Below are 6,839 nucleotides of genomic sequence, written 5' to 3'. Positions count from 1 at the left end.
CATAATGGCATTATGACATTTTTGACAGGAGTTAAGCAGAATGATGTTGGTCTTCTCAATGTTTAAATAAAAATCTTCCAACTTATTTGAATCTTGATATCAAACAAGGAAGTGTATATTTAGACAAATGGTCATCAGTATTTTAATGGTACTTACATATTACACAAACTATTCCAGCAGAACCACTCATTTATCTGTGGTCCCACAATGTCTGGCAGCACAGCACAGAAAAGAAAATCATCACAAAGATCAGCAACAAGAGGGCATAATTTTTTAAGTGAAAGGCAGGAGATTTCGAGAGCATTTGTGGAAAAGTAATTTTTCCACCCAGAGGGTGATGGGAATCTGGAATGCACTGCCTGGGAGGGTAGGTGGCGTGAGAAACTTCATAACCTTTAAAAAGTACTTGGATGAGCACTTGAAATGTCATAACATTCAAGGCTGTGGGCCAAGTGAGAACAGTAGATTTAGAGTAGTTTTTTTGTTGGTACAAACACGAAAGGCCAAAGGACCTCTTCTGTACTATATGATCCTACGCTGTCTCTCAGTGACGTCCTGGTTTTGTTCACAAGTCACAAGAAGAGTGGGTTGGCCTGGGGCAGCCTTTTTGGGGCATTCTTATCTACTCAAGGTTGCAGGATAAATAGATGATACAGGCAAAGTGAAGCTGGAAAAGTAACACATTCAATAGATGGCAGATTCTTCCATCCTTTTCCCATCGTGACTTCACTGTTTTAAAAAAAAGTCCTGTTCTTACAGCGTTCTAATGAGATCCTACCATAAATGTACTGTCACTTCTGACATTTCATACAACCAAAATTAACGATAATCTACAATTGGAGAAGATATTTCCATTTAGATGTCACTTGCATCATTTTTTGTTTACAAATGTTTCTGAAGGGTCTGCACAAGAAACTAGAAATGGGAAACTGGGCTAAGAAAAGATATACAGGAGCATGTTTATGATACGTCTCCTAGTCTGTTAAAATCACACTAACAACTTGCAAAGAGCAAAAGCTGTCCAGGTGCATAAAAAGCATTCTTACCATGACAATGAGCCATTCCACACAAAATATATATCAGCAAGGGTTCTCCACGCTTTTAGCACAATTTGCTTCCCATTTCACATTCTTCTTCCAGTGTTGGTTCCAGCATAGAACAGTGCTTAAAACAGCATCTCAGCACTGGATGGAGGAAAGATGCTGCCTTAGTCACAGGACTCATCCATTCTAAATTCCTAAAGTCGATTGTTCAAAAGTTGTAAAAGAAAACAAGACACTGGCTTTGGGGGGAATTCAACATTGGTTGAACTGTTGCCTTACAGTAGCATGGGAGGACAGGAAAAAATAAGGCACAAAATTTCTGAGGCACCTTAGCTGGTTTTAATTAAAAGACAAGGGGTCCGATTATAAAGCGAGGAAATATACAAGCTCAATAAAACATAACACAGCCAAAACGTACTTATAATATGAAACAGAGTTTTTAGTCCATTTTATTGCAAACTTACCTACACATACAAAGAAATGTATAGATGCCAAAATGCTAGGGAGTACTGTAGAAGACTCAACTTACCCAGTGTTAAGCTTAGGAAAATATTGGGTGTGTGGGGTGGGGGGCCATGTTAACCTAACGCTTCCACTGGGCCTTGGATTTTATTTCCCATTTACGTAACAAAGGATAAGGTAGTAATACAGCATTCCATCCAATTCCATGGGATTCCTGCCCAGCAAATCAAGTTAAAATTGCTCCCACAGACAGAAGAATTTAATGACTCTGACTAAGTCATCTAAGCTGCACAAAGACAGAGCTGAACCCTATACAGGTCACTTGGGAATCTGTCAATTTCATCTTTACATGCAAACGAATTGACATATCATTGGTTTGATCTATTTACACACAAGCTTTTGAAAAATGAACAGAAGCAGGCTATTCATTCTCTTGAGCTAGTACAGCCACATGGCTGATCTGAAGAAGAGTCATCTAGACTCGAAACATTACCTAGCTCTCTCTCCACGGATGCTGTCTGACCTGCTGTGATTTGCAAAATTTTTGTCTTCAGTACAGGTTCCAGCATCTGCAGCAATTTGCTCCTACCTTATGCCTTAAAAATATTCAAAATCCATTTAAAAATATTCATAGTTTTCCTCCACCACTTTCTCAGGGAGTTCCAAAGACACTCGATCCTTGGTAAAAACAACTCACATTGTCAGTTTTAAATCATGATTGCTGATTTTTAAACAGTGACCCACATGCTTCACATCCTCTCACAAGAGGCAGCATCTTCTCTATCCCCACCCAGTCAATGTCCTCAGGATCTTACCTGTTTCTATAACGTCCCCTCTAACTCTTATAAGCTCAAGCAGTTACATGCCGAACCCTTCCTCATCAGACAACCTGCCTATTCCAAGTACTAGTCCAGAAAAACTTCTGTGAACTGTTTCTAACACATTGACATCCTTCTTTAAAAATGGGGTGGCATGGTGGCTCAGTGGTTAGCGCTGCTACCTCACAGCGCCAGCGACCCAGGTTCGATTCCATCCGCAGCTGATTGCGCAAATTCCACATGGACATTCTCCCCACATCTGTGTGGGTTTCTTCCGGGTGCTCCAGTTTCCTCCCCACAGTCCAAAGATGTGCAGGTTAGGTGGTTTGGCCATGCTAACTCTCCCATAGTGTCCAGGGATATGCAGGCTAGGTAGGTAATGCAGGGTTACAGGGATAGGGTAGGGGAGTAGGTTTGGATGGGATGCTCTTCAGAGGGTCAGTGTAGACACAAAGGGCCAAATAGCCGGCTTCCACGCTGTAGGAAATCTATGTTGACCAACACTGTACACAGCACTCTAGAAGTCTACTCATAAGTGAAAGCATAACCTCTTTAGTACTTGGTTGAGAACTTGAAATGTCATAACATTCAAGGGTACGGGCCAAGCGCTGGAAAATGTAGATGGTTCAGGACAGACCCAATAGGTTGAATAGTCTCTTCAATGCTCAATGACCATGACTTACTTTTGTAACTTAATAGTTCATAGTAGTAAGTATAGACATCCCTCGGGTTCTTTACAACAGTGCTTCCCAAACTTTCTCCCCCATACGTATCCTTATTTTCGAGCTTTAACTATTGCAACACCCTGGGTGCAATGCAGAGGTCAGACTTACTGCCTCCGAGCTCCATTATAAATGATCAAAGTTGCATTCGATGCCAATTCTGGTGTCCAATGCTATGCATAAACAAATTAAGTTGGATCACAATCTCCCCTTTGTAAATTATTTGCACTCTGTGTGAACTTCCCTTTTGAAACAGGAATGTCATGAGTGTTACTGTTTGTGCTGAAGTAAAATTAAATGCATGATGGATGTGGCAATTTTACTATCCTCTGTAAAAGTGTACATTCAACAACTATGCTAGTTTTGCAAATTAAGTCACGAGTGCATAACAAAATTTAAATTTATGATGAAATGTCTTTGAATATGTTTTGTAATCTAGCGTATACGCAGGAATCTCCCTCACTTAGTTCTGCTCTGGAAAAATATTCACATGCAGTCAGGAACAGCCACTGCTGCACCTAACGGATCAGGAATTCAGGGTAGACAGAGTCAGAGAGTCGTACAGCATGGAAACGGATCCTTTGGTCAAACCTGTCCATGCTGACCAGGTTTCCTTAACTTAACTAGTCGGATTTGTCAGTATTTTACCCAGATCCCACTATGCCTTTCCCATTCATGTAGTCATATAGATGCCTTTTCAATGCTGTGATTGTACCCACTTCCTCTCCCAGACCTGAAACGTCAGCTTTCCTGCTGCTCTGATGCTGCTTGGCCTGCTGTGTTCATCCAGCTTTACACCTTGTTATCTCTGTTTATCACTATTGTCTGTCTTTTGTTGTGAGGTGTTCAGCCCATACCCAAGGGTAAAGACAAACGTGTCAAGGAGAAGGCAAGATTAAGAATTATCTTCACGCTTAGGTTTCTTTATAACGTTGCTTATTACATATAAAGACTAAATATTACAGTATATGGGTTTCATAAATATGCCAGCTTCTACTTTGTTACATTACTGAAAGATTATTCCATGAACTGTATCATCTAACACTACACGTTATTAACATGGACATATTTAGATTTCTGGCTTCTGCCTAACTCCCTATGTATTTCTCTCTTAGACTGAAATCTGTCCACACGGTGCTATTTATGCCCAGTGAGAAGCAACTCTGTGATGTTATCGCAAGATTGCTCCAGGGTCTTAAAGCTCTTCTGTAACACTCTGCTTTCTGATTCTTGGGAATTTTATCTTCATTCTGCCAGTGACCCTTTAATGACTGAATGGCATTAACTTAGATACAAGATTGTAGGTGGATTTCTGTCAGAAAAAAATTTCAGAGAAATCCCTATACAACAACAACCATTGCTTTAGTTCATTACGCAATGGATGAAGTGATTCAAACAAGATTTGTCCTTCACAATCTAAGCTTACTTTGACCTATGCCTTAAGCCCTATAGTCTGGTAAGTCTATGACAACTTCACCTTTTACTTACTATTGCTATCCTTACAAATGATTTTTGGATTCCCTTTTAAGTCAGTCAACAGTCTATTGTCATACTCGCTCTTTTATCCCTTCCCCCACCTTTCACAACTTTTCTTAAACCTTCCCTGCATTTTCAATATTTAATTAGCCTTTGTTATGACCAGATCTCGAGTGTGGCTCCTGATTTCCTGTTCCAGATGGGATACTGTTAAGATCCTGGGTGAAGAGGATGATCCAGCTCTCCTCCATAATTCAGCCAAACCCTTGGTTGGTTGCAACACTTAATTTAGAAAGGATCACTTCCCTTGTGGTAACTTTCTCCCATATCTAAATGAACTTTTACTTTTAAAGGATGCAATTTAACTAGGTGTAATTGAATTAACCTAATGGATAGGTTTATTAATTACTACAAGAAATACTAACATATCTCACACACACACACACACACACACACACACACTAGAAATAAGAGGCAAGGCCAAAATAACAAAATTAAAAAGATTGATTTGAAAATCATAAGAACATAAAAACTAGGAGCAGGAGTAGGCCATCTGGCCTCTCGAGCCTGCCCCGCCATTTAATAAGATCATGGCTGATCTTTTTGAGACTCAGCTCCACTCACCCGCCCACTCACCATAACCCTTAATTCCCTTACTGTTCAAAAATTTATCTAGCCTTGCCTTAAAAACATTCAGCGAGATAGCTTCAACTGCTTCACTGGGCAGGGAATTCCACAGATTCACAACCCTTTGGGTGAAGAAGTTCCTCCTGAGTCTCAGAATTGTTCACGCAGAGCTGATAGCAAACATTGCAGCTATTGCAGTGTGTGTTACAGGTAGCATTGATGTTGGTAGTTGAAGGTGTACTATAGTTTTGCAGATTGGTTGAGATTTTGTAGTTCTAAGAGACAGTCCTTTTGCTGTCCAGTTTCCTTTTGCAGCATGTATAGTCAGAGTGAGTCTTCTTTTATCAGCATTACAGGGGTGTCAACAGTATAGTTCTCTGACTGTGACCTTCACAGCATGGTAACATTTGAGCGCAAGCTGGTACAGACCACAGTATTTGGCTCCATTAGTAGACTCCAACAGAGTGGAAACTAGCCTTTTCTTGTGTATTCTCTGAAGGGAAAAGTACAAAATGTGTCTGCATTTTTGGGACATAACCCACCTGCTCCAGCATGGGTTCTCAGTATCTTTGTAGTCACAGTAGATCCAGTCTGTTTTGACCTGCCTCTCTTTCCCACCTTCTGCCTCATTTTGAAAGGATGTTATACGATGTTCCCTTTCCATCCACAGGCTTGAAATTCTCTCTCTCTCTCTTTCTCCAGACAACCACTGCAGTTTACACTGCAGCCATTTTTAACCGTACCAGCCTGCTTCTAAAACACACTTTCGAATTTCAAATTAAATATGTCCAGAGAACTTCGAGGTTCGGACCTGTGGTTATGGCAGGTTGACAATGACATCTGACATTAGAAATTCTGCAAATGTCATCAGCTTCCTCTTCCTATCCGATGTCAATCTTTATATTTTAGTAATCCTGGGGGATCTAATATACAATGCATTTCTCATTCCCCTCATGCATTTTGTGCTATTCACTATTCAGGACACTACAAAGTGCTTCACCGCATTTTCATATCTTCGTGAAGTGTGGTCATTGTTGTAAAGCAGACAATGTGGGAGACAATGTGTGCAGATGTCCACACAAACAGTAAGTGAAAAAATGAACAGATAAACTGATGTAGGTACTGTCATAAGGAGAACTTCACTGCTTTTCGAGTAATAGCCAAAGGGCTCTTGCCAGCTGACCAAAACAGAAGTGAATAGAACAGAAGCAAAATAAAACAGCCTGTAGTCAGGTGCACTTGAATGCGTGCAGTGAAAAGTTTGTAACGTCGCCTCTCGGTGCCATCTTAGGTACAGAGTACCCATGTACAGATACTTTAGGTGCTGTTGCAGAATTTAAATAAAAATAGGTTAGCATGAGAACAGAGTTTTAAAGAGTCCAGAATGACAACAGAAAGTGACCCACAAGTCCTTTGGTTCCAGGCGGTTTCGAACATGAGTCCATGCCAACCAGCCCCGGAACACGAGGCTATGCTGCCTCTATATGCCAGCCTCTGTCCAGGACTCACTCAGCCGCCACTCCGGGACCCAGCCCCCCGCCCGCTCCCCTTGTCGCTCCGGGGCCCGGCCCCCCCCCCCGCCCCCCCCCCCCTCCCCCGTCGCTCCGGCTCTGGCCCCCGGCCCGCTCCCCTGTCGCTCTGGCTCAGGCCCCCCGCCCGCTCCCCCTGTTGCTCAGGAACCGGGGGCCCCC

Source organism: Rhincodon typus, chromosome 13, assembly GCF_021869965.1.
Source record: "Rhincodon typus isolate 14 chromosome 13, sRhiTyp1.1, whole genome shotgun sequence".
Taxonomy (NCBI): domain Eukaryota; kingdom Metazoa; phylum Chordata; class Chondrichthyes; order Orectolobiformes; family Rhincodontidae; genus Rhincodon; species Rhincodon typus.
Note: the sequence above shows the minus strand (reverse complement) of the source record.